The sequence below is a fragment of the Eumetopias jubatus genome, unplaced genomic scaffold, assembly GCF_037043125.1.
Source record: "Eumetopias jubatus isolate StellerSeaLion01/CBP00866 unplaced genomic scaffold, mEumJub1_p1.0 scaffold_17, whole genome shotgun sequence".
Lineage (NCBI taxonomy): Eukaryota > Metazoa > Chordata > Mammalia > Carnivora > Otariidae > Eumetopias > Eumetopias jubatus.
In genome coordinates, this window is record NW_028274823.1 from 18,141,219 (window position 1) to 18,167,594 (window position 26,376).

The 26,376-nt window shown below is 45.8% G+C and overlaps 1 protein-coding gene across 21 annotated transcripts in view; it reads right to left on the reverse strand.

Moving 5' to 3' along the window:
- The window catches only part of TCF7L2 (transcription factor 7 like 2), a 196,184-nt gene that overhangs the window by 155,607 nt on the left and 14,201 nt on the right, over positions 1-26,376 (reverse strand). The window lies entirely within an intron of this gene.

The following is a 26,376-nucleotide window of genomic DNA, read 5'->3' on the forward strand; positions in this document are numbered from 1 at the left end:
GAACCTGGGCTCTGGGGTCTTGAGCCACGGCGATTCCCATACCTCACCTCACCCCCCATCCCACTCCACATCATCTATAGAGTACATCAGGAATGTCATCAAAATACCCCCCCTTTTTTTTAACTGTCAAGGCAACTGATGGATGGGCCATCTCCTCTGTAGGGGGTTGCAATCCACAGGACGTCTGAACAAGCGTGCGTGGGGAGTGTGCCGGGTATCATTAGATTACAATACAAGGTCACGGACAAAGTTGCTCAGCCACAGAGGACACCCCTGACCACCCAGAGCAGCACTGGAGTCCATGAGGAATGGGACCGGGTCCCAATATGATGCCCCAGAGTCGATGGAAAGAAAACCAATATGGAATCTCCTTGGGCTCGATCCCAAGCCTCAGAAGGAAATCCCTAGAGGCAGGACAGGGTGACGAGACCAGGACAGACTCTGCAAGCACAACCACTTCACCGGCCAGTGCACTCCCCCATCCCTGACCCACTCTTCCCTGGGGACAGGAGTGTAGGCAGCCCTACAGCTCTCTGCCTGGGAGGCCCACGGATCTCTTGCTCCCTTTTGGCCTCTGGGTGACAGCAAAGGGACTATCAACAGATGGCATCAGTGTCGCGTCACAGCAAATCCCACAGCCTGATGCCTCTCAGCCTTCTGCCCACTGCCCTTTGGATGAACAAACCTTTCGAATCCTCCCTTCGTGTTACTTGAAATTTCAAGACAAACTATCAGGACTCAAATCAAAACCAGCACAGTTTTTCCACTTGCTTTTTTCAAATGCTAATGGACCTGTGGTCTGTCTAAACCAACCTACCCCAGCTAGATTCAGGTGTGCTCCAAGTTGAGAACTAGTCTACCAGCTCTAGCGGGTTCTCCAAGACTTCTAGGAGCAAAAGCTAAGAGTGGGCAGGAGGGGAGGAAAGGACCCAATGAACCATATCATGTCACCACAAAACCCACAGCAAACATTTTTCAAGATCTCTTCAGAAACTCATTGCTTTGCTATTTTTTTGAGGAAAAGGATACCTGAGCAGGAGCCTCATTAAACTCTCTGGAACCACTTGGATTTCAGCTCAGCTATCTCCTCACCAGCACTCCCCACAATCATGGCAGGGCATGAACTTCACCTTTTCGGTTTTCTCTCTCCCCAAGCTAAATCCTAACACTCTCAGGAACACAGGGTCTCCCCACAGTCTCAGAAGAGAGAACACCCTTGGAACGTCCTCCAAATCTGCAAATACAGAACCTCTGGAACCCTGGACCCCAGCCCTGGCTCAGTCTCAAAGAAGCTCTGACCTTCACCCCTCTCAGTTCCCGGATCTGAAAACAAAGAGGTTGAATAAAACCGGGGTCCCCTTGCAGCTAGGCAGGTCTAACTTGACACTTAACACACACCCCATCAGCCTGCTGGCTTTACACTTGCTCAGTGCTGTGGCCCGAAAGCCCAGTGCTCCCCAGAAACCAGCCCGGAAAGGAGAGAGTGGGCAATGGTGGCCTTGTGGCCTTGCTAGATGAAGATCACTAGTGAAGCCACCGGTTTCTGTGTCCACCGCTAAATGCTCAGGAAGCCCTGGTCGGGGGCAGCAGTCAACAATGAGGACAACCGTTCAGAGCCTCAGTGTCCCTTCAAGGCCTGACGCGTTGGCTCTGGCCAGAGAGCTGCCTCCTTTAGTACTGTAGGCACTCAGACCACCATATTGCCCCTCTTCTGAAACCCCTTCTGGGTTTCAGGCAAAAACCAAAGCAGGACCACCCTGGGAATCTCTAAAAGCAGAATCTTTCTCTTGGTTCATAACAGATACCTTTGCCACGGGGTCCGATTCATTTTGACTGCCATATCCAAAAGGGTCACCATCCTCCTCCCTAAATGTTATTTTTTTCCCAATGGGTAGGATTCTTTTTATTTGCTGATTCATGCACTTGAGGACAACAGAGTATTATGGGCTCTGGAGCAGGGCTGGCCAGGGTTCTACTCCATCCCAGACCAGGAAGGGGTCCTACTGCACCCCTTACTGGTCTGCTTCCTGATCTGCAGAACAGGTATCGCTGTAAATGAATGCCTACCTCATAGGATGGCTATGAAGTATAAATGAGGTCGTAATATAAAGTCCTTAGCCCCATGCTGGGCATGAAGTTTTCAATAAATGTTAACTATTATTAATTCTTCTTGAATATGATTTATTAAATGGGGAGAAAAAATAAGAATCTCAGCTCCTAAAGGCTCGAAGCTACATTGCTACAGTCAACGGACATTGGAGGTAAGAATTCAGTAACTCATTTACTCGCAGCTATTTCTGGAGCCACTAGATGGTGAGGGTCCCTACCCTCACAGAGCTAACATCCAAGAGGGGGAAGTGAAAGCAAAAGGAAGATGCCAGGGTGCGTGTGTGTCAAGGAAACCAACAGGCAGACACGGGCGGAACAAGTATCTCTGAGGAAGAGGTCTCAGAGAGGGAGTCTCTGAGGGAGTGGTATTTAAGCCAATTTAACCAAACACCAGGCTGCAGTGGGTTTAGGAGAAGACAATTTGAACCGCAGAATGGCACAGGGGAACGGTCCTTCTAGATCAATCATCAATCCCTCCTGAGCTGCCTGGAGTGTGATAATACACCCAAGAAGGTCACACTGGTACTTGGTAAAAACCAGTGTAGACAGAGGTCTCCCCCATCCCTGGTCAGTCTTGTTCCCTGCGGTCAAAGAGGGAAGCCTGTCAGGAGAAGGGGTGCTCGCTCACATCCCCAGGGCTGAGGCAGAAAGACAACCACAGAACAACAATCAAACTCCAACCACTGTCAGGGGACCAACAAATCTCTCAGAAACTGCCTCTGTGGGTAAATGACGTTCTTCAGCTTGAAAAAAAACTTAGAGCCAAATTCTGCCTAGATTGGGGGATTCTCCTCCGGCACCCCAGCCACAAGCCTTCCTTCTCATAAGCTCCTCCCACTCACCTGTCCAAGTGCCAGGTTCCCAGTGACACCCACTGAGCAACGCAGGGTTCCTCGAGCTCTGGGATCTTTACTAAATTCTTTCTGGTCGGCATGACCAACCCCACCTCTGCCTTTCCTCCTCACCCATGGGGAAAAAGAGGAGAGAAATAGGCAGCACCAATTCATGAAAAATCAGATCCAAATTCCAGTAGCTAGAGATTCTGATTTAACCAACCCAGAGATGAGGTTTCCTAGAGATGAGGCCAAATGGATACTCCCAGGTGGCTGTATCCATTTGGCCAGTGTCAAGAACCCCTAGGCTACGGGAATGTAACTGATAGGTGTCCATCCAAACAGCAACGGAGAACAGAAGGTTTAACACAACCACTTTTCTAGTAGGCAGTCTTTATACTGTCTCTGGCAAACAAAAGTCACATTTTGCTGTCTTGCCCAAGACAACTGGCACATCACAGAACCCAAGGTTTTAAGTTTGGCAGTCCCTCAAAAAGTTAAACATAGTTATCATATGACTCAGCAATTCCACTCATTGCTATACACCCAGGATCAATGAAAATAGAGTCCACACAAAAACTTACGAATGATTAATAAACAAAATGTGCTATATCCATATGATGGAACATTATTTGGTCATAATAAGGAATGAAGAACTGACACATGCTAAAACATGGATGAACCTTGAAAACATCATGCTAAGTGAAAGGCCAGACACAAAAAGCCATATATCTTACGATTCCACATATATGAAATGTCAAGAATAGGCAAATCTATAGCGATTGCCAGAAACTCAGGGGAGGGGAAAATGAGGAGTGACTGCTAACGGGCATAGGGTTTATTTTTGGGTGTGATGAAAATGTTCTGGAATTAGTGTTGATGATCACCCAACTCTGTGAATATACTAAAAATCACTAAATTGCACGCTCTAAGTGAGAGAATTGTATGGTTTGTAAATAACTCAGCAGAGCTATTGCTTTCAAAAAGAATCTGAGGTTTTACTCACAACAGCTCTGAGAAGAAGTGGGTGTTGATTTTTGCTGGGCCCCTGTGTGCCAACACCATGTGCTAAGTGCTCAGTGGGATGACTTAGAAGGAGCTTCAAGTCCAGGCGTACCCGGGGGAACCTCACCATCTAGGTTCGAGGCCCAGTGCAGGGCGTTAAGCAGGAGACAATACGTGGCAAAAACCATTTTTGTAAGTGTGTGAATCAAGACCCCTTCCCAGGTCCCACCCCAAAAGATCCTGCTTCAGTAAACAGGGTGGGGATCTCAGTTTTTAGCAAGGTAAGAGTTCCCTGATCAGGAAAGTCTGGGAAACACTAATAATGTAACAAAGTAACAAGCTTTATTCCAGAATCTCAGAAAGGGATCAACTCACAAGTTTATTCTTCAGGAGAGGCCTCCAGGGGCCAGAACAGAAGCCTGGAGTCCGGCTCAAGATGCTCCAAGCCCTTCCCCTCGGCTCCTTAGGACTCCCTCTCTCCTCCCAGGGGCTCAAAAGCCTTTGGCAAAGACAATGCAATCTTCACGCCCAGCAGCATCTAGCTCCCATAGGCCTTGTTGGGCAGGCTGCACTCCTTTTGATTCCAGAAATGTTAACCCAGGGCCCAGGCGATTGGCAGGGAGCTGGAACTCGAACCCAGGAATCCCAACGCCCACAGATCCTCACCTCCAGCTCCAACAAAGGTCTCTTTGTCGGGTTTGGGTGTCTCCCGGAGGGCATGTTTCCCTCCCAGGGCTGGGGAGAGGAGGCGAGGGCGGTGTGTGGAATGGAATCCATGCCACCGACGTGCATTCTCTGGTCCCCAGGTTGCCCAATCACATCGCCCGCGGGGACGGATGGGCAGCCTTTCCCTGGACTTGGCAGCAGGCGGCCAGGAGGGAGTCGGGCCCCGCCCCCCAGGCCTCGCTGCGCCCTAAGTCCAAGGCCTGACCAACAGGCCACCTGAGTCTGCATCCTACCGGGGCAACAGGGCTCGAATGAACAACGGGGCTCTTGTTCAGACACGCTTCTTAGCCGGTGAGGTTACCCTCTAGAAATACTTCTAAATAAATACACAGGCCAGCCCATCCTGAGGTCTACACACGGCCCCACTTTCGGCACAGTGCCAGCCTCCATGGCCCTGCCAACCACCTCTGTTGGGTGGCTTGCTCCACCTTTCATGGTGAGGTGTCCTCGGGAACCAGAGGCAGAATCCATAGACTCCCAAGCGTGGGGCCAGGAAGCAGAGAGCTGGAGGCCAGGTGATCACAGCAAGCCCTTCTCCTTCTAACCAGCACAAAGAAGGGCAAGTCGGCTATGGCTGACTAGCCTGACAAGAGGTCTTCACCACCGAGGCAACAACCTACCCCGTCTCTGCTCCAGATGCAACGCAGCCCTGGCTGGGTGCCGGGGACCACCCCCAAAGACAGATCACAGTCCCTACAGTGGGTAGCTCAGCCTGAGTGCCCTTGGCAATGGGAGAGACTCATCCTGTGGTTCTTCTTACCCCGGGGGAGGAGTGCCCTGCTTTCTGAACCACCTAGGAGCCTGAGTTACATCCTCATACGGAAGGCAGGGATGGGTACACCACAACCAAGATCTCTGTAGCATCCCCACCTCCCACAGAGGGAAACAGTTCCCACTGGGTGCTGAGATTAGCCAGGTGGCCACAGCTCTGGGATCCCCAATTGGACATACAATCTCTACCCTGGCAAGAAGGAATCCAGAACCTGAGGAAGGCCACAGAGCTCACCTTGATGGGAGAGTTTTAAGAAGGTAAAGGCAGCTTTGAGCTATAAAAACAGAGGATTCAGATGTTGGACCGAAAGACAGTGAACAGTCTCAAATTAAAACCCGTCTAGTAACACTGTTTTCCCCAGAGGGCTTCCATGACACTAGGTCCCTTTTGGTGCTCAAAACCACCCACTGAGATGAGTATGGAATATTATTCCCACTTTAAAGGTGAGAAAGAGACTTGGAGACATACAGAAGTATAGGAAGCTGAGGAGTTCATTTTTAACATCCCTTTGGATCCTGAGATTGTATATCTGCCCAAAAATTTAACAGATGGGGATGTATGGTGGGGGAAAGGTGGGAGAAATGAATTTTGCAAACCTGAACTGTGCTGACATTTGATGGATGTAATTAAAAGTTACCCTTCAAGCAAGAAGAAAAAAATAAATAAATCCATATCTCATCTGAGTTACCCTGGGGATCTGCAGGACAACCACTAAGAAAACACTCCGGTCCCCCATCGCGATGTGTCTGATTCCGTAGAGAAATAACTCTCTGTTAGCCATGTGCCGGAGTCTTGAGAGGCAGGCAATTGTCTTTATATTATTAACAGTAATAGGAACACACTACCAGGAATAATCATTTCTGCATCATGCCAACCTGAACCTTCTATTTCACTGTATGAGCTGCTGGGCATCAAAGCCAACAAATTCGCAGAAATGCTCAGGGAAGGAAGGAGGGGGAAGAGAAGAAAGCCCAGCCTTCTGCCCACCACCATCCCCCACCCCAGCCATTAGAAAACATATTCCTAAATAAATAATGAGAAAGCCCAATCTGCAAAATATTCCACAGCACCAGGTGAGCAGAAAACCCCAAAACATCATCTCCAAAAAAAATTTTAGACCACAATCTCCCGATTCATCCACCCCACCTTGGTTCAAATTAAATGAAATGCTATCACACTGCTGTGTTTTAAAACAGTGTCCAAGAAGGTAGAAAAGGTTACCCACAGCAAGCAAGGACTGCCATCCTCACCATAGCAACGCGCCTATTTATAATATGGTCTACCTGCATCAAAGGCTTGCACAAGACACTCAAGGCAAGTCTAGTGCTACATCCAAGCCCGAAGATGAAGCCGGAAACTCTCATGAGCATGGCAGTGAAACACTTCCAATTACATTACATGCCACAATTATTAGCATTGACTATCCATTTTTTTTCCTCTCTCCACTCTAGTAAGAGTAAAGGGGAAAATGAATTAAGACAGTTTCGAGGACATATAGAAACCCAGCATGCGACTTTCTAAAAGTGCTGTGGCTATTTTTTTTTTTTAATGGTTAACCCCAGAGGCAGAGACAGGAAGGAGAGGTTGCAAAGGAGAGCCACACGTGAGGTTGCTGACTCCTCCCCGGTGTCCGGCGGGTTCACGAGCAAGGCCTCAGCCACTCACACCAGGCAGAAATTCCAGAGAGGCCCAGATCCAGATATCCGCTGGACCTGGACTGTGGAAGGAAAAAGAGGCTCTCCTTTTAGAGGGAGACACAGGTACCCACACCCAACCACTCGCCTGCAAAAGGATTCTGATTTGCCCTCCAAGGCCATGTGAGAATTTTCACAGAGAAACCCACTAGATTCCCAACAGCAGGCTCCTTGTTCCATGTCAATACAGTAAGCGTAGAGCAGGACAGGGCCCTAGCATCGGGCAAAGCCCAGATTCAAAACCTGGGACGGCCACAGCCATGTACCCTTGGGCAAGTTCCCTAACATTCTTTAGTTCCCTCAGCTGTATAATGGGGATGATATAGAAAGTTGCTGTGAGCAATAGGTTTACAAATCTATAGAATGTTCTAGAAACCGGCACACAGCAAGAGCCCAACAAACAACCTCTAATCTTTTTTTTCTTTTGCTACAAATACCAAGGTTCTTTCTGGAGCAGTGATGCTAAATAAACAAAGCATGAGTCCCCACACATAACAGATCCACAAGAATACCTTCAAAATGAGGTATTCCTCATCCTTGACACACACATCATGGAATAATGCCAGCCCCGTTTCAGAGCTGGAAGAACAGAGGCTAGACTCCCATTTGCACCAGTAATAATGCTAAGGTTCAAACCTGGTGGAGAGTAGCAGAGGGTGAGCAGCCTACAGGAACCATTAACGGAAGGCAGATGAAGAGTGACCCACTATGTTTTCATTCAGTCAAATGGAAGAAAGACAAAACAAAGCAGCCCTTTGACCAAGCTGAGTGGCACACAAGACAGAGGGATTCACAGTTCTGGACACCCTTGTCTGCTAAGTATTTTCTCTTCCCCACAAGACTGTATGTTCCTACAGGGTAGGGACTATGTCATTGTACCTAAGCATCCCCAGAGCAGCGGACACATTACGGACCCCAAATAAATATTTGATGCTGTGTGATGCATTTGGGGGGAAACAGCTTCGGCTTCCTGGTATCTCCCCTAAAGTGTTTTTATCATAAAAAATAAAAAAATTTTAAAAAGGCAAAGATATAGTATCACTCATGTCATTATTGTAACAATCCTTTGGAGGAGATATTTTTATTCTGCCTATTTTACCAACAAGCAAACAGAGGATTAGGGAAGCACTTGCTCAAGCTCATACAAAGTCACCAAGTAGCAAAGCTAGGATTCAAAGGTGGGTCTGTCTGACTCTAGAATCAAGCTCTTAACCACTTCCTTATTCTTGATATTTCTCTTGATAGATCATGTACATCCAGCAGAGTTCTTAGCTACTAGTAGATGCTCAATTAAGTATTTTTAAAGTAGAAACCCAAAGAAATGGACAACTCAGGTTGTAGCCTCTGGTGCTCACAAAACCCTAGATCAGCCATAGCTGACAACGCATCACCTTAGCTTTGCAAACTATGTGAATAATTCCTTGCTTGTAGACGTTTTGGAAAAAAGAACTCAGTGTGGGTCTTCACCCACCAATCTCTGCAAGAAAAAGCCCAAGAGCAAAACCCGGGATGTGAAATGGGCTGGACCTGAAATGCTGAGGTCCAGGTATTAAATTACGCCACAGTAGAAATTTCCAAACCAGGGATCCAGCATCACCAGAGAAAAGGGAGCAGTAGGCCAGTGCAGCACCCACCTGGGCAGAGTTCTCAACCATGACAGCTTCTCAAAATCTTCCCAAGGAGGAGTGAAGGCCTCAAGAAAGGGAGGTACGAAGAAAATGCTCTAATACATCCTCTTAACCACAGCCTGAGCACTTCTCCACCAGAGAGAAACACCAAGTGCAACAACAGTGACTTCTAAGTGTGCAGGCCGATTATAGCTTTACTTTCAAAAGAGCTTTGATTGATCTTTTTTGATAGACCTGAAATAAATTAAACTAGATTGACTCACTTGAGAATGGACTCTAATCCCTTAGTCAGATCCCGGAGAACTCAAACCAAACCAGCTGTTAATTTAGGCTTTATAAGATAAAGCATGAGAAATCCAAGTTGATGTACCCCAGAGCAAAGCTTACATCATCTCTGTAAGCAATCAACTTACTGCTTCTTTTAGGAACTAATCAGTTCTTGGGTGAGTGGGTGCCAAGTCTGCACTCTCAGAGCGAAACTAGCTCAAAGAAAGGAAGAAAGGCGAGAGAGAGAGGAAGAGAGAACCCGAGAAACACTGACTGACTCACTCCCCGAGCAAGCTCAGGAGCAGCCAAGATGTTTTCATTTTGCTTTCTGCAAGTTATCAGTCTTGTGCCCCAAAGCTACATGGCTTGACCAGAGCCTAACCACCAAGTGAGAGAAAGCACTGACACTCTTAATATTTCTTTTAAAAAGGTGGGGAGCAGAATCACCGAGAAAATATCCCCCACTACTTTTTTTTATTCCCTCATCTTTGAAGATCACACCGTCCCCTTTATCTCTGCTTCTGGGTGCCTTTGATTTGAATATAGGAAACCCAAGGCTTTCAAGCAGCATTTCCTTGTGGCACTAACAGAGTGAATAAGCACTGCACAGCCACGTGTGTGTGCGCGCGTGCGCACACACACACACACACGCACACTACGGGCTTCTTCCCAAGCTAAACTCTTCTCACTCACAGGCAGCCCTCCCAACTTTCACTAGCATTTTTTGGAAAAGGATTCATGTCTTCATCCCAAATGAAGGTGGGCATTCACCTCCAGGGAACCTCACCCCCTGCCTCACCCCGGGAGGCTCCGACACTGTGCTTTCCCTTCTGAGGGAAAAAAAAATACAAGGCTGCCAGCCTCTTGCTCCTAAACAATGATGTTTCATAGATCACTCTGTTTACCGAACATAAGGGGATCAAGAATTGAAATCCAATTTAAGGAATTACGGTGCCTTCAGACTGTTTTTCCTCAACGATGAAAAAAGACAGGCATGTTGTTTCTGGATTGAGGCCAGAAGAAACTGATCCTTGTAGTAATACCAGAAAAAAAGAAATCAATGTATATGTTTATATATGTGCTGGGGGGAGGGGATGGTTAAAATAGGAGTTAAAAATCTGAGTAGCAACGAACGTGTGTCCTCCCACGAAAGGATGCTCAAGCTCATTTCAGTCTTACTATGTTATCTACCAGACAAGTAGAATAGGATTCATCTCTTACTGCTTCTGAGAAGAAGGAATTTAACCAGAGAAGATAAAACCAAAACCAACCACAATGTCTGTTCCCTTGCCTTCACTAGTAGCAAAACGGACACCCAGCAACAGTTTCAACTTGCTAGGATTACGGACCTCGCTCCCTTTCTATACAAGTAACCACTGTTGCTCTGTACTCCGCACCCGCCACTGTGCTGGAGCGGTCATGTAGGTTATCCCAATTAATTCCCCCGAGACTGGCTTTATGCCCATTTTACAGATAAAACTGAGCCTCGGGGAGGTTAAGTAAGTGGCCAAGGTCCCACATGCGATAAATGGGTGTGACCTGAGAGCCCGGGTACATCTAACATCAGTGCCAGGGCTCCGATCCATCATCCCAAAAGGCCTCCTTGTGCCCGCAAAAACTTTTAACTCCAAATTAAGTTAAAGCCATGCAGCCACTTTTTTGGCTGCTAATGGGTCTCCCCACTGCGTACATCCTGTGGAGGCATTTCACAGATGGGCAAACTGAGACCCAGAGAGTACACTGTCTACAAGCAGGTAATTTAGTGATGGACCTAGCAGTGTTCCGAGCTCCTGGGCCCCTGACTGTCATTATTAAGCTTCATCCTCAACCTTAATTAATTCCACCACCACACCCAAGACAAGGTCCTCCCCAGAGAAAAAGGTCTCGTCTCGCCAAGTGCTACCTGGGGGGAAATAGTTTTTGTTGGTGGGGTGGGGGAGGACTAAAAGGGGGAGGAAACTGTTAGATAAGGTAAATTAAGATATTTCTAATAGGTGTGGAATAAATCATCACTTGGAGGAACTAACCAATTAAAAAGGTACAGCACTGCTCTTGCCAAAAGCCACGCCGTCAGCCAGGGTGCCCACGACTGCGGCGGAGGGGAGCGAAAATGTAAACGCCTGCCACAGCCTAAGGCCACTGAACAGCTACCAAGATCTGGCCCATGCCAACAAAAATACCAAAGCTTTCTGATTAACAAAGAAGGCTAAAATACAAGTCATTTTTCTTAAGGCGGGAAGGACTGGTGGGTTGTAATCAGGGCAGCCCATTGTTTTACCCCTCCCAAAGCCAAGCAGGGGAGTGAGGGTAAAAAAGTCCATTGATGAAGACTGTTTTCCGACTCCTCGTACATCATATTCCATCTCTTCGCACACTGCCCTCAGAAAAGCGCAAGAAAGCTGGCAATAAACAGGGACCAGCTCCAAGGGCTGTGTTTTCATTCAGCCTCCTGCAAATGACAGAGGTCCCGGCTGTCCCTTCTGGAACCAGGAGGTGTTAAAGATACTATGGCTGTCGTCAAGTCAACTGGGAAAATCAGTGTCATTTTTTCACCACCACTGAGAACACAAGGCTGAACACAAGCTCCAAGTTTAAGTGCGAACCGGCCTGAGCTGATCTCCTGCCCGGGAGCGACGCCCCCTCGCCCCCGGGAAGGCCCAGTGCGCTGACCGGAGCAGTGGACATAGACACCCCTTCAGACATGGCCCTTCCGGGGCGCTTGGGCAGCTCAGGTCATGATCCCAGGGTCCTGGGATCGAGCCCCACATCGGGCTCCCTGCTCGGCGGGAAGCCTGCTTCTCCCTCTCCTACTCCCCCTGCTTGTGCTCCCCTCTCTCTCTGTCAAATAAATAAATAAAATCTTTAAAAAAAAAAAAAAAAAAAGACATGGCCCTTCCTCCCACGAGTGCCGCTTTCCTCCGGCACTGAGCTTCCAATCACATGGTCCCAAGGTCTTTTGGCCCCAGGAACCCACTGATCATCTTTGAGGCAAGTTGGAGGAGGAGGGGCTGTTCCACGCTTATTACCCATGCAGACAAACAACAGCCACAGCAGCCCGAAGAAACTCCCTCATCAAGAAAGTTTAAGTGTTATTAGGTCTGCAAGCCAGGAGCCGACCCTCTGCCTTTCAAACACCAAAGAGGATGCCTTTTAAATCTATTTTTTTTAATGAACTTCTAAGCAATAGCAATGCGACCAAAGGAGAGAGCAGACACTACAATTAAAAGGCCACAAAGTCCTGTCTTGCGGTCACTAATTTCATGCCCATCAGAAGCATCAGAGTCCAGTCTCCCCCATAGGTTTTTCTCTGGCCTCCCCGGGGAGATAAATTATGTCACAACAAACTCTTTCCCCCAACAGGCCTCAAAAGGTACCCTGGCCTCCCAATTCTCAGCCCACTCCCTCACAGGAGAAACCAGATTATTTTTGAGGGGGGAAGGGGGAGGGGAGTGGGAAAGAAAAGCAAGAAAAGACAGGCCACTTGTCACCTTAGCAGGAGTGGAGTGAGGGTGTTGCTGAGGTAACCAACTGTCCCCGTCTGCGTGGGTTCCCGGGACATCCCGTGGGTCAGAGGAATAATACCACGAAACCTTCCTCCCACACCAGGCACTGGGCTAACCCCCTCTCCCGTAACCTCACAATAACCCACCCGGCAGGCAAGTCCTATTATTAAAGCCCATTTTTCACAGATGAGGAAACGAAGGCACACAGCAATTAAGTAATTTGCCCAATTTAAACTTTTGGGCTTTATGTAAAAAAAAAAAAAAAAAAGAAAGAAAGAAAAGAAGAAGAAAGTGATGGAAATCAAATACTGGAATGAAGAAAAGTTTGTACTTTACGGGGAAATTCTGACCTGGAAAGTAGTTAATGAGCAAAAAAATATTTCCTGCCAAAGGAGATGAGAGGAGAGCAAGGGAATCAGGGGAAATACACAGAACAGGAAGATCAATCACAAGTTGGTCTAGATGTTTCCAAAATAGTCCTTAGAGGCATTATGTAAGTAACACAGAAAGAGAGAGAAGAAACCCCAGGTGGGGGAGCGTGTGACAGCTGAGGATCCAGGACAAGAACAATGACAACGGTTCTGCAGTGACTCGCCAGGGATCCGACCACAAGAGATCTACAACCTCCATGCTCCTTGGGAATGCCGTCCCAAGGCTCCTTCTCCTCACACTTCCCATGGGCCCGGAGCCCTGGCCACTTGGCTTCCCAAGCGGCCAAACTCATGAGCTATGATGGCAAATGCAAACCACAAACCATGAACCAAAGCAGAAGTCAGACCCAAAGATAAAAATCCACTCACACAGAAAAAGAAATGATAACAGAACCACGGAGGCCAAAATCAAAACCATATCTGCTTTGCATGTGGCGTGTGGTTTGTGTGTATACTTTCTCCATGTCAGATCACCGGTTCCTGGCCACACGTAAGTCACGGTGGGGCTCCTTTCTCGACAGTGCAAACCAGGGGCCTGCAGAGGATCATCTGGGCCAAAACCCCAAGAAGGGTGGAAGACGGAAACCCCAAGCAAATCTCCACTTATTCCTATTAAATAACAGTTGAGGATGGCAGGGGCACCCAACCCAATCTGCAAAAACAACTCTCTTGTTGTTTTTTCTTAAACTATCCTAAAATTACAAAATCAGGTCAAGCAGTAGCATGTTTGTGGAGGAATGGCAAGTATATTAATATTTATTTTCTGATGAAGATAAATGGGCAAATATAAACCAACTGAAAAGCTACCTAAGCAAAACACAGTTTTTTTGTTTTTTGCTTTTTTTTGGGGGGGGGGAGGGTGGTGAGGGGGAGAATCCTCTCCCAAGGAAAAAGATCTATCACATTACTGAAGCCTTTTCCTCACTAGAGAATTCAAGCCCTGAGTGCCAACTCTTCAGAAACAAATGGCTTCACAAAGCAGGTCTTCCTTCTGTGGGGAGAGGTTTGTCATCTGCTTTCACTCACCATTATGAAAATGTGACAACAGTGACAAGTTTTTTAAAAAAACACAAAATAGGGTGCATAAAGCACACTGGGAGTTTGGTAAACATGTCCTTTAGCTGAGAAGCATTTCCAAACCTTCCTCTGGATTCTCTTTCAAGAAAAATGTCTGTATACGCTAGGTCAATGAGTTTTTTAGAATTAACAGGGAAACTTTTGGCTTCTTCAACAATGATTAAGAAATAAAAGCCGCTGGATTATGGAATAAAAACTAAGCAACTGAAGACTAGAAGGAGGGAAGAGGGGAGGTTTGGTTTTGATTTTAAGGATAAGAATTAAGTTCAGAGCTTTGTGAGTCCTGAAACACTTCTGAATTGAGTCTTATAGATTCCATACATCAATAAAGCCCTTATCTAGAACTTGATACCAGAGGGAAGCTAATTTTTTTTTAACCCTACAGAAAATAATTTGTTTTAAGCTAAAGAGTTGATACTATCTCACTATTTCATTTAGGTCTTTTGCTATATGTTTATTACCTCTTAGGATCTAATTCAAAAGGACAAAAATTCCTCTTTGCATACATTCCTTGCAAGATTTCAGCTCTACTATAATAACAGAAGGTAACAAGTTAATCAAGAAAGCAACCCTCCAGGGCTCTGAAAAGATTTATCCCTAACACATACAGGTCATTCTACCCACAAGGTGAATGCTTTCTTTTCCTTTAGAGTCTGTTTTCCAGAAATCCCCATATTCACTGCCTGCTCAATTCACCTTATCTATACCCCAAGCTCAGGAGTATAAATCTGACAACTGCTTTCGAGCCAAACCAGACAGAGCCCCCATAAAACCCATGGGCCACAAGAGATGTTCCTTCTTTCAGAGCAAAGATCGTCAGGTTCAGAAACACATCTCAATGTTTCCTCTAGGTTCCAGTTTAATCACATTACTTCCTTGTTCTGAACTGGAAGTCGACCATCAGGCAGGTCAAATTGAGGGCTAAATGCACTAGTGGTTTTTCTGGCAAGGGTAGATTAAATTATCCCAAAATGTTTTTTTACCTAGATTCTACCGGTAAACTAGGTTGGAATATTCAGATTCTCAGAATTCAGTGTTGAACCATTACAGGGAAGTCTTAATTTTTCTTATTATCATCCCTTCACTGGTTTTTCAACTGAGTTGAAAGCTGGATAAAGCCAGAAAGGAAAATCCTAACAAATCTGCCTCTAGGTTTTAGAAAAGAATTGGCCTGAAGTAGACACTAAATATATACCACAAGCCCATACAATGAACTGTACCCCAATTACAGGGAAAAACTCAGGGCTATAACCTTCATTCACACCCAGCATTCCCAATGGTTAGATTTATGGGCACTGGGGGCAAAAGTGCATAACCATGAATTTCTTGGCGGTCCACTGCCAAGTTCCTTGTGCACTCCAGTCTTTAAATTCTCCTTTCAACAAGCCAAGTCTCCAAGTCCACTCCATTCCACAAAAGAAAAAAAAGAAAATGACCAAGCCAAAAGGAAAAAAACAAACAATTTGTTAGGGGGTTTTATCAGCTCCTTTCAAAATAAAAGAAAGCTAGAGTCTTCTAAAAACACCCTTGGCAAAACTAACAATAGAAAAGCCGTAATAGTAAAAGTAAAGTTGTAAAATTGTAACTTTTCACATAAAATTGTAAAATTCCTGGGAATGCAAACTCCCAGGAATTGATCCGATGAAACTGGGATCCTAAGGTCCTTACATATCCTAATGAGTCTGAGGTGTGGGAAATACCAGCGTTTAGCCCTGAAAGTTACTTCTCCAAAGTTCAATGTTTTCATTCATTTAATCAGTATATATTAACCACCTACTACATGCAAAGCTGGGTCACCACTACCTAGCTATTAAAAAAAAAATTAAATAGACAAAACTTCCAAACTCTCTTCCAAATATGCATAATATTATATACTACATATTTCAGAGTAATCATCCCCTTTTAACTGCTTTCCAATAGAGAATCAAATGCCCCAAGATTATCAATTTAAATGTAGCTGCCCCTTTTCTCTCTCTCTCTCTCTTTTTCAATCCTCATTAAGCAAAACTAAAAAGCATTTCCTAGGCCTCCTGTCACAAGGCTTGGAAAAACCCAGAAGGGTATCTGGGATGGAAACACAGAAGAGGAACCTCAAATTTCCTTCATGTTTTGGACTGTCAACAGCATTTAGGCAAAACACCCCCTTCATTTCTGCTTCATATGTTTTCCTTGTTGGTTCATTTACACTGCGCTGCTCTCCTAGCAGCACTTAGTACATCGTTTTGTCATTTCTGCTTTCCCCTGCCATTAAGGCAGGCTCCGGAGCCGACACCCCAGCTGCCTCCCCGGGGCGGCGGCAGCCCAGGCGCATCCCTTTCCCCCAGGTGGTCCCCCCTTTGACTAATGTTCACCAACACTCATACATCATTCCCAAATTGGTCCAAATGAATTAAACACAGCTCTGCTTAACATTACGAGATTTAAATGGATTTTCTCTCTACAGGTCTGCCCCATAATTGGGTTTATCCATCTTGTTGAAGTACAGTTTACACTTGCTAACATCACGCCAATTCAAGCTACATTTTCTGCTCCAGTGGCAGGAGCAAGGCAGATTTGTCATCGGATCATAACAGGTAATTCAAACAACAATTAGTTTGATGACGGCCCGTATGTCAATGTCTGCTCCCCAGCAGCCCGGCTCACACCCGATGTTCTCTGTTCCTCAAGATGAATTGTCTTCACAATTCTTCAATTTCAATCATCAACAATGCTTCCTGAATCAACTCAGAAACTATTGACACAATACTCTCTTCCCTATGGGGCAGCCTCACCAAAGCCCTGGTGAAAAGAATCCCCTAGTCCCCCTAGGCTGGGCCACCAACACACACACACACACACACACACACACACACACACACACACACACACACACACACCCATTTTTAAGTCATGGACAATTTCTGATTTTCACTGAAGCTACTTATTTTGGTGCCTCATCTCATCCTCAAAATTCCGGGAGGCACAAGGTTTGGGAACAAAAAGGAATGAACTTGCTTGTGTAGGTTCATCCATCCAAAGTAAGAAAACACTTGTTTTAAGTTTTTTGAAGTTGCCTGCAGGAATTAATGACAGTTGACATGGTCTGAGAATACTCAGAGAATAGGTATGCTTCTCAGAACACTGAGAATACGGTATGATCCAATGGATGACACTACTTGTCCTTTAAAACAAAAGCTAACATCACTTTTAAAAACCAACTAACCTCCAAGCATTTTGAAAATTAGAAGACAATCATATAAATATGTTTACATATTTATATATATTTATTATATACTATATATTTCTATTACGTTTTCATATAGCTTGTTATATAACATGTCATGTTATATATTATTATTATATTACATATATATGTTAAAAAATATAGAATAGGGGCGCCTGGGTGGCTCAGATGGTTAAGCATCTGCCTTTGGCTCAGGTCATGATCCCAGGGTCCTGGGATCTAGCCCCACATCGGGCTCCTGGCTCAGCAGGAGACCTGCTTCTCCCTCTGCCTCTGCCTCTCTCCCTGCTCATGCTCTCTCTCTCTCTCTCTCTCACTATATCTGTCTCAAATGAATAAATAAAAAAAAAATCTTAAAAAAAATATATATGGAACAGTCCAACCACGGTTAACCATTATTTGAGTGATGGCACAGTCATTAACACAGGGTGCAAACTGAAACAATGAAGGAGAGCTGAGATCAGGTTGTAAGATACCAGGGAAAGAAGGTAAAGTTAGCAAAGGGGTTGAAGGTCTATCTCAAATTACTTCACTGAGTACAAAAGATAATATTTATATATATCATATGTATATATAGAATATATATTGTTTATTATTATATTTATATATAATCGCCTATCATGTTATAAAGGGGCTATTAAGAGGAAAATGCAAACAGCTGCCTCTAATACACAGGCACCCAACCCACTTATGTCCTCTACTCCCTTTCTGCCCTCAGTATGCAGTATTTAAACACACTCACACCCCTGGTTGTACACCTGCAGTGTCCTAGGTGTTTCTGCAAGGTGCTCTAGAGATATGCAGATGAGAAAGGCACAATCTCAGAAGGGCTTACCTTCTAGTCACAAATGTTATAAGGACCAAGCAGAATTTTTAAGTGACATAAGAGAAACGCAAACAGCAAACAACAGGAGTCATAAATCTTTGTTACTCAGCAAAGATAGTCCAGGTTATCAAATTTATCATGTGTGATGTTTCTGACAGGAAGTAAAAAATACACAATGCGCGCTGGGCGAAGGCGTATTCTAAATCTGCAAACCAGGACCTCACACAGTTCTCGGCAGTAAAAACAGCAGCTTGTGTTTGTCAAGTGCCCTTCTGTGCGCCACTGCCCTGCGCACATGCTTTATATCTCATTCCATCTCCCAACTACCTTCTGCAAACAGGTACGACCATGATCCCCATTTTACAGATTATGAAACTAAGCCTGGCAGAACCGGGACCCAAACCCAGGTTACCGGATGCCAGCAGCAGGAGCTGAACGCACCCACTTCCTCTTGTACCTGGTCCCTTTCAAATGCAGAGGAACTACCACGCCAGCCTCAGTGACAGGGCACCCGCTTCCAACTGCTGTTCTAAACCTCTGGTTCTCAAGGGGGGTGGGGGGGATCTGGACCCCCAGGGGACATTTGGCAAGGTCTACAGACATTTTTGACAGGTACTGGTGGCATGAAGACATTAGAGGCCAAGGATGATGCTAAACACACATCCTACAACGCACAGGGCAGTCCCCTGTGAGACGAGAACTTTCCGGCCCAAGTAGTCAACATTGCTGAGGTAGAGAGACATAGCCATCCCATACCCACCCCCACTACCAGCCTACGGCAAAGACACACCCATTCCCAGTCCAGGCCTCAGTCCGTGCAGAATCTGGCATAACCAAGTATTGCTCCAGATGCATCCCTTAAAAATTCGGGGTTTTATGAAGATACTTCAAAGAGTCCACAAATGTTTGATTCTAATGTTTCTTTTTATAACGTATTATAGACATAAAGCTATATAGAACATGTATCTGCTTTTAAGCTTTATATATATTTTTTTAATTTCAATGTATTATTCATTAAATTTTAAGCACCCTGCGAGCCATTCACAGGTTTTGGTGGAACCTTCAGGGGTAATGGGCTGCTGCCCTATCTAATTGAAGAGTATGTGGAGATTTCAAGGTAAACTGTTAAAAAAAAAAAAATCACAACCACTTATCTGTCCAATCAAAATTTGATATCATGCCACCAAACCAAATGCCAGAGACAAATTAAGTGCTAAGCCTGATAAGCCTGCATATGTGAGCCACAACCCACTTAGAAATTTCTGTGCTTCGGGGCACCTGGATGGTTCAGTTGGTTAAGTGTCTGACTTCGGCTCAGGTCATGGTCCTGGAATGGAGCCCCACGTTAGGCTCCCCATTCAGTGGGGAGTCTGCTTCTCTCTCTGGCACTCCCCCCTGCTCACCCCAGTCATGCTCCCTCTCTCTAACCTTGTCTCTCTCCCTCTCAAATAAATAAATAATCTTTAAATTAAAAAAAAAAAAAAAGAAATTTCTGTGCTTCACTGAACAGCCTCATGATTCTCAGGAACTTTTTAAAAAGTGCAACCTCTAAAATAGAGTTACTAAGAACATACAACCAGCTGCTTATCACACATCAGACGTCTGTACTACTTACTAGGGCCCTAAGAGGCCCACACATGGCTGATAGAACAGTTGTGTTCATCCTTTTGGGCTGTTCTAGTCTAGACTACCAGACACTCACTCACCCTGCATCCTTACCAGCCCGCATACAAACCATGCAGGCTGGACCCCAAGTGCCATAACGCGGTGGAGAATGAACAGATATAAATATCTTAACTCCTACAAATACAATGATACAATTAGAACAGTTAGAAGTTAAAAAAAAGATATAAGTAAAAGCCTTAAAACAAGATTGTTTTCTTTTATCTGCCAACATAATACAATTGCTCTGAGCTTAAAGGAGACAGTAACTTCTTGAATGATAGACACACCACCAAGCTGGGCTCCTAGATTCTCATCTTGGCCCTGTCTCCACCAGGTGTGGGACCTCGGACGAACCAATCACCTCTCTGTACCTCATTTTCACTGCCTTTAAAAAAGAGACCCTAGGGGCGCCTGGGTGGCTCAGTCCGTTAAGCGTCAGACTCTCGGTTTCAGCTCAGGTCACGATCTCAGGGTAGTTGTGAGATCAAGCCCCAAGTCAGGCCCCACGCTCAGGGTGGTCTGCTCAAGATTCTCCCCACTCCCACCTCCCGCCCCAGTTCCTACCCCTGCTCTCTCTCTCTCAAATAATTAAGTAAAATATTTCTTAAAAATATATAAATAAAACATAAAATCACCTGGGAAGCTTTTTTGGCAACAGGGATGCCCAGGCCCCACCCCCTAAAGATCCCAATCCAGGTGGACTGGGGCGGAGTCCAGGGCCTAAGCACTGTTCACACTGCTCGCCCAGGGGCTGTGATGTGCAGCCAAGGTCAGGGAGCCATGGCCCTAGCCAAGGGGTTCTCGGTGTGCTATCGCCAAAGAGGGGTCATCCACATTCCCTGAAAACCCATTAAAACTGCAAATGTCTGGACCCACCCCAGACCTACGGAACCTAAAATCTGGGGGGGGGAGGAGCGCCACAGTCTGCTCCTAACCAACCCCCGAGGTGCCCTCCAGGTGATGCTTGCTCAAGTTTGTGAAACACTGAGCTGGCCCTAATGAATGGGAATCTTCAAGGAGTAAAACCCAGGATTTCATATTTTTTAGCAGTTCCCAGCTCTGATTCCTTCGTATACAGCCCGGAGAGCCGGCTGGTGGCCACCGACTGGGGAAACCCCGGGACCCCCGAGCATTATTTTCCTCAGACAGTGGTTAGCTTAAAGCTGTGTCGCGTAATATCTCTCTCCAGTCTGACAGCGAGGTTTGAATCCTAATTCCTTGATCCTGGGCAAAATACCTCTGGTATCCGAGTCTCTGCTTCCTCATTTACAAAACGGGAGATACTGATGCTAATAAGAGTAACTACATCTTTTGGGTTTCCTTCTGTGTTGTTATGAAGAATCAATAAATAATTCATACACAGCACTTAACACCAGACCCAAGGCATCGGGAGAATTCATAAGTATAAGCTGCTATTATTATCAACTGTTGTTACTGCCTTTGACCCCTAAGACCAGGCACATTATCGTCCAAGCTACTCTTTCATAAACAAAGAAGCACCTCTTCTCGAGGCTTGCAAAAGTATCTGGCTCTCTTCACAGAACCATGGAGAAGGAAAGGCCTAAAGCTCATCGGAACCTCCAGGAACTCTAGTTTCTCACTCAAAATGAGAAAAAGTTATCCCAATTGAGTACTTGGCCAGCCCTCAATTTTCAGTTGGCACTGAGCAGCCAATAAACGATCAACTAATTGATTTCAAAAGACTGTAGGGCAGCAATTCTCAAACTTAAGTAGGCTGAAAATCCGAACTCTGATTAAAAATGCCACTCCCAGACTGCACCCAAAACCTAGTCAGTCAGACCAAGGGAAATGGGGTGCTTACAAATCAGCATTTAAAACATCACTAGAATTTAAGCTCCATGGGAACAAGGGGTTTTTGTCTGTTTTGTTCACTGAGGAATTCTGCAGGGGCCTGGCACGCACTAGATGCGCCATAAATATCTCAGAATGAATGAATGAACATTCTTAGGTATGGACTTTTGACCATTAGGCTACAACTCACCACTGCAGCAAGTGAATGAACTTTCTGAATGAGCGAACTGGTATCCAGAGGCTTTGTCAAACTACCCTGGTGAAATGCCATCAGTGTCTCTACCATTCTCCCAGCCACACGCAAGTGCACGCACACTTCACTCTTTGTGGAAAGTGGACATGAAATCTCCCAGCCAGGTGTGGCAGGGGGAGTGAGGGAAAACCGCGGCAGCGACTATACTAAGAACTGTAGTTGTTTCTGGGAGTCCCCCCACTTAGCCCAGATCTGCCCCTGAACCAAGAAAGCAAATCCTCCTAAGAACTGAAAGGCCATGGAACCTGTGACAAGAGGACAGGCAAAGAACACAAGAGACTGCCATCAAGATACAGGAACTGCGTTATTGCAAACATCCTGGCCAAATCCACTGGTACTAACCTCTGGCCTTTTTTATCACAAATGCCAAGGGTCTACTTGGGCAAGGAGACAGACTGCAACCCACAGTACATCTGGAATCTTAATGATTTTAAGACATGGACAAGACTAAACATCAAGTTCACATCCAGGAATAAGGGGCCAATATGGGGCCAGGACACTCTGCAGTTTATACCCTTCCCTTCTTGACTCGGGAAGGCCCCAGGGACCCTCCTCCGGGGCTGGGGTGCTTTCTGGAGTCAGAAGTTAAAATTAGCAGGTGAGTGCTAAGACCAAGCAGAAATGATATGCTTTGGGGTAAAGCTCAGATGAGAACTTGCAAAAGCCTGAGGACAAGAGGCAAAGCAACACCCACTGCAAAGTCTCCACCGCTCAGCTGTGTAAACAAATAAAATGGTCCATTTCTTCTGGAGCCTCTCCTGGTTGTCTTTGAGCGCACACACAAGCGTGCGTGCGCGCACGCGCGCGCGCACACACACACACACACACAAACCACTTCACATCTTAAAAGAAAAACAACCATGAAAGGTCTACACAGTTTGTTTTTGTTGTGTGTGAAGTTATTTTTTCCTAAATCACATCTGACTTGGTGTTAAAACATCAACCTTTGGCCAAAATGCTCTTAAAACAAAGGCTTAATTGGTTCTGAAGGAGCCCTTCTGAAAACCAAGGGAAATCTCTTCTGTGGGTCTTGACCTTGATTACAACACTGCTCTTCGGGCTGGAATGATGATGAGTGGAGGAGTCTCGGAAGAGAGGTCTTCAGGGAGGCAACAGGGATGCCTAAACACTCATTCACATTCTCTGGGAGGCACCCGCAGTGTATGGGTCCACCTCTGAATTCAGCCTGCAAAATCTTCCCAGGTTAATGGAAACAGTGGGAGGAGTTCCTAGGAACTGGGGCCAAAAGCCAAGTGGCTGTGTGAAGGCAAACTGGCCTCTGACCACACCTAGCTCACTTTACTGCTCTCCTCCCCTGTATCACCCACATACCTACAACCACTCAGCCAAGGCACTTCGGTGATGACACCTGAAATCCGGCATTCAAACCTCTCTCAAAAGACCGATGCAAAGCTAAACACATGCTACCCCATGTCTCCCCAAGGCCGCTCTTGGATATGAAGAACAGAAACGGACACACATATTCCTCCGAAAGATGAGGGTAAGAATGTTACCAGGACCTTATTCATAACAGCAGAAAATTGGAGACAATCCAAAAATCCAATAACACAGAAAGGATGTGTGTATTGTGTCATACTCCTAGTTGAATACTAATGGCAATAAAAAAAAAAAAGGAGCAGACTATTGCTACATACAATAACAGGAATATAACTCAGACATAATGCTGAGTGGGGCCAGACATGAGACAATCCATTCTGCACAATCCCACTTCAATGAAGCTAAAAAACAGGCACAACTAATCCATGGCAATAGATAAAGCTATTCCGTGGTGAGATTTGGGAGTGGGGGAGGGGGAGGTGGCAGATGACTGGGAAGGGAGGGAAACAAGAGAGACTTCTGGGAGGTTGGTAATATTCTCTCAGGGGCCAGCAAACTACAGTCTGGGGGCCAAATCCAGCCACTGTCTGACTTTATACATAAAGTTTTATTGGGACAAGGTCACATCTATTCCTTTAGGTATTATTTTTAGTTGCCTTTGCACCACAATGTCCAGAGTCGAGTAGCTGCCATAGAGACCATACAGCCTGCAAAGCCTCAAATATTTACTATCTGGCCCTTTACAGAAAAACTGTTCCAACTCCACTCGGTATGTTGGCCGGGGTGATGGTTTCATGCATGTTCATGCGTGTAAAAGTTCATCCATCTCTCCTCCAAAGATCTATGTACTGTGCTATACTTATATTATACTTCAATAAAACTTTTTAAAAGTCAGTCAAACTAATAACTATGTCTTTTTTTTTTTAAGGCCTCTTAATTGTCATTCCAGTTAGATTTGTGTTAACCACTTAGGGAGAATATGGCCATTTGTGTTACTCTTGTCTTTCCAAAGTTGAGAGGAGTTAGGAGATTGTCAAAAAGCGGGGAAGATCCCAAAACAGCAATTGACATTGTGTCCAAACTTTTCCCAAGAATGAGACGGGCTACAGAATCACTTGGAGGCCATTCATATAAACAGTGAACTTGGCCAAGGCCTGAGATTGCAGGGGATGGGAAAGGAAAGGGGTATGGATCTCATGTGACACGAGGTGTCACACTCCTCGAGGTTATTTTAGGATATAGCTTAGGAGAGCAACACCCTCAGCTCATATTGAAATACAGTATTTATTAAGCTGAATCCGTTTTAAGTTTCCAGGGAAAGAAAATCCTGCCCCACCAATCACACTGCATGCAAGCCTTACGCTGGAGAATGACTCGACCCCAAAGCAGTACCATCCTCATCTCTATACCCCCACCCTGCAGTCGGGCTGCTGCATGCATGGGGAATAATTTTGTGTCGGAGATTTCCCCTTTTCTCCCTTTGCTTCTTCCGGTTTCTGCCATCTATCCTTTGATGATCAAACTACAATTACAGCTAGATGCCATTTGGCTTGGCCTCCTCCCGGTCTAGGAGAGATTGGGGGAGGGGGGCAGAATGAACTCTGAGAGCATGCCGGTGCTGGGTCTCTAATAAAATGTCTCTCTGTTTGCCCACATGGGCATCAAGCCTTAGCAAACAGAAGCAGGGGAGAACAATACTACCTGTTCATGGTGGGGTAGTAATGGTTTCAGTCCTCCAAACAATGAGGTCTGTAATTTACTCCATTTTCCTCCTGAGAAAGAGCTTCACATGGCCTGCACCGCGCCAGGTGGTTTGGAGAAAGACGACCTGCTCGGTCTAACAAGGGACGCTTCAGCAGCGGGTGTAAAGACACAACAGCTGCTCTGGCCTCGGCTGGTCTCCCAGTGACATGGCCCCAGCCAGCCTTGCCACACCAAGACAGAGATCACTATGCTATTCAACCTCAACAATTCCCACACCCCGGGCAACAGGATCTTCCAGCACTCCACGAGAGTGGTAGGCCTCAGGACACTTCTCTGTGCATCCCTCCATTCATCAAGACTTAGGGTTTGGGCTTGTTCCCCATCCAAGCCCTGAGTCTAAACCAGTTTCCAGGGGCAAGACTCACTACGCCGCTAATCAAAAGGAAGAAGGGTCCACCAGGAAATGTGCCAGCAAGAACAACTGCACAGCACGTTCAAGACATCAGGCTTGAAAATATCTGGGGGTGAAGGGGTAAAAATCAAGATCCCACTTTCCCCCCTCAAAGACACAGAGAGATCAGCAGCACACTGCAGACGGAAACAAAATATTTCAAAAATAAGTTACTGTTGCCTTGAAATAAGTACAAAAACATTAGGGATCCACCAAACAAAAATGTCTGCTGAGTCAGACTTTTCACGGGGGCAAGAATTCAGTTTAACTGGGGCACGTGGCTATCTGAACGTCTTATCCAGGAAGATGCAGATTTGAAACAACAGAGCCACCAAGATGCGACGTGGCTCTAGTCTGGTGAGACCACACACACACACACACACACACACACACACACACACAGACACACACACACACACACGTTATCTGCTAGGGTGACAAGATAGGGTGCAATGGAACAACAGAAATTAGTCAACCAACTGACATCAACTTCCAAGAAGAGAAGACCTAGAGCCAGACTTCAACATCACAGCAACAGGTTTCAAAAGCCTCTCTTCAAAGGGTTAAACCAGAACCCTCAAGAAGTTTTGGTACCGTGAGTTACACCATGTTTAACATCCATCCTGGCAAAGCCAGGCAAGGCAGACAGATGAAAATTGTATTAGTCTGCTCTCCCTCGACTACTGCATTCTGTTGGCATCAGTTCAGCTCGGAGTCTATATTAGTCTGTGATTTGTTTAGCCTTTGGATTTAAGAGAATGGAAGTACTACGTGAGCAGGAAACAGGACACTCATCAGAAGCTGGGATCTGTCACCTCTCCCTTCCAGCACTTTTAATGACATATATCAACAGGTCCAAGAGAAATCAACATTTCAGGACAATCAGGTCAAAAGCGATATTCTTAGCACCACTTAATATGATTTGGATCGACCGGAAACAACTCTCTGGCTGTCACACAGCCTCCTCCACCTCTCCACCGCCCCCCTCCCCCACCCGCCCAATGCTTCCAGTTCACAGTTGGCCACCTCCTCTTACACCCAACTGAAGATTCTTCCCTA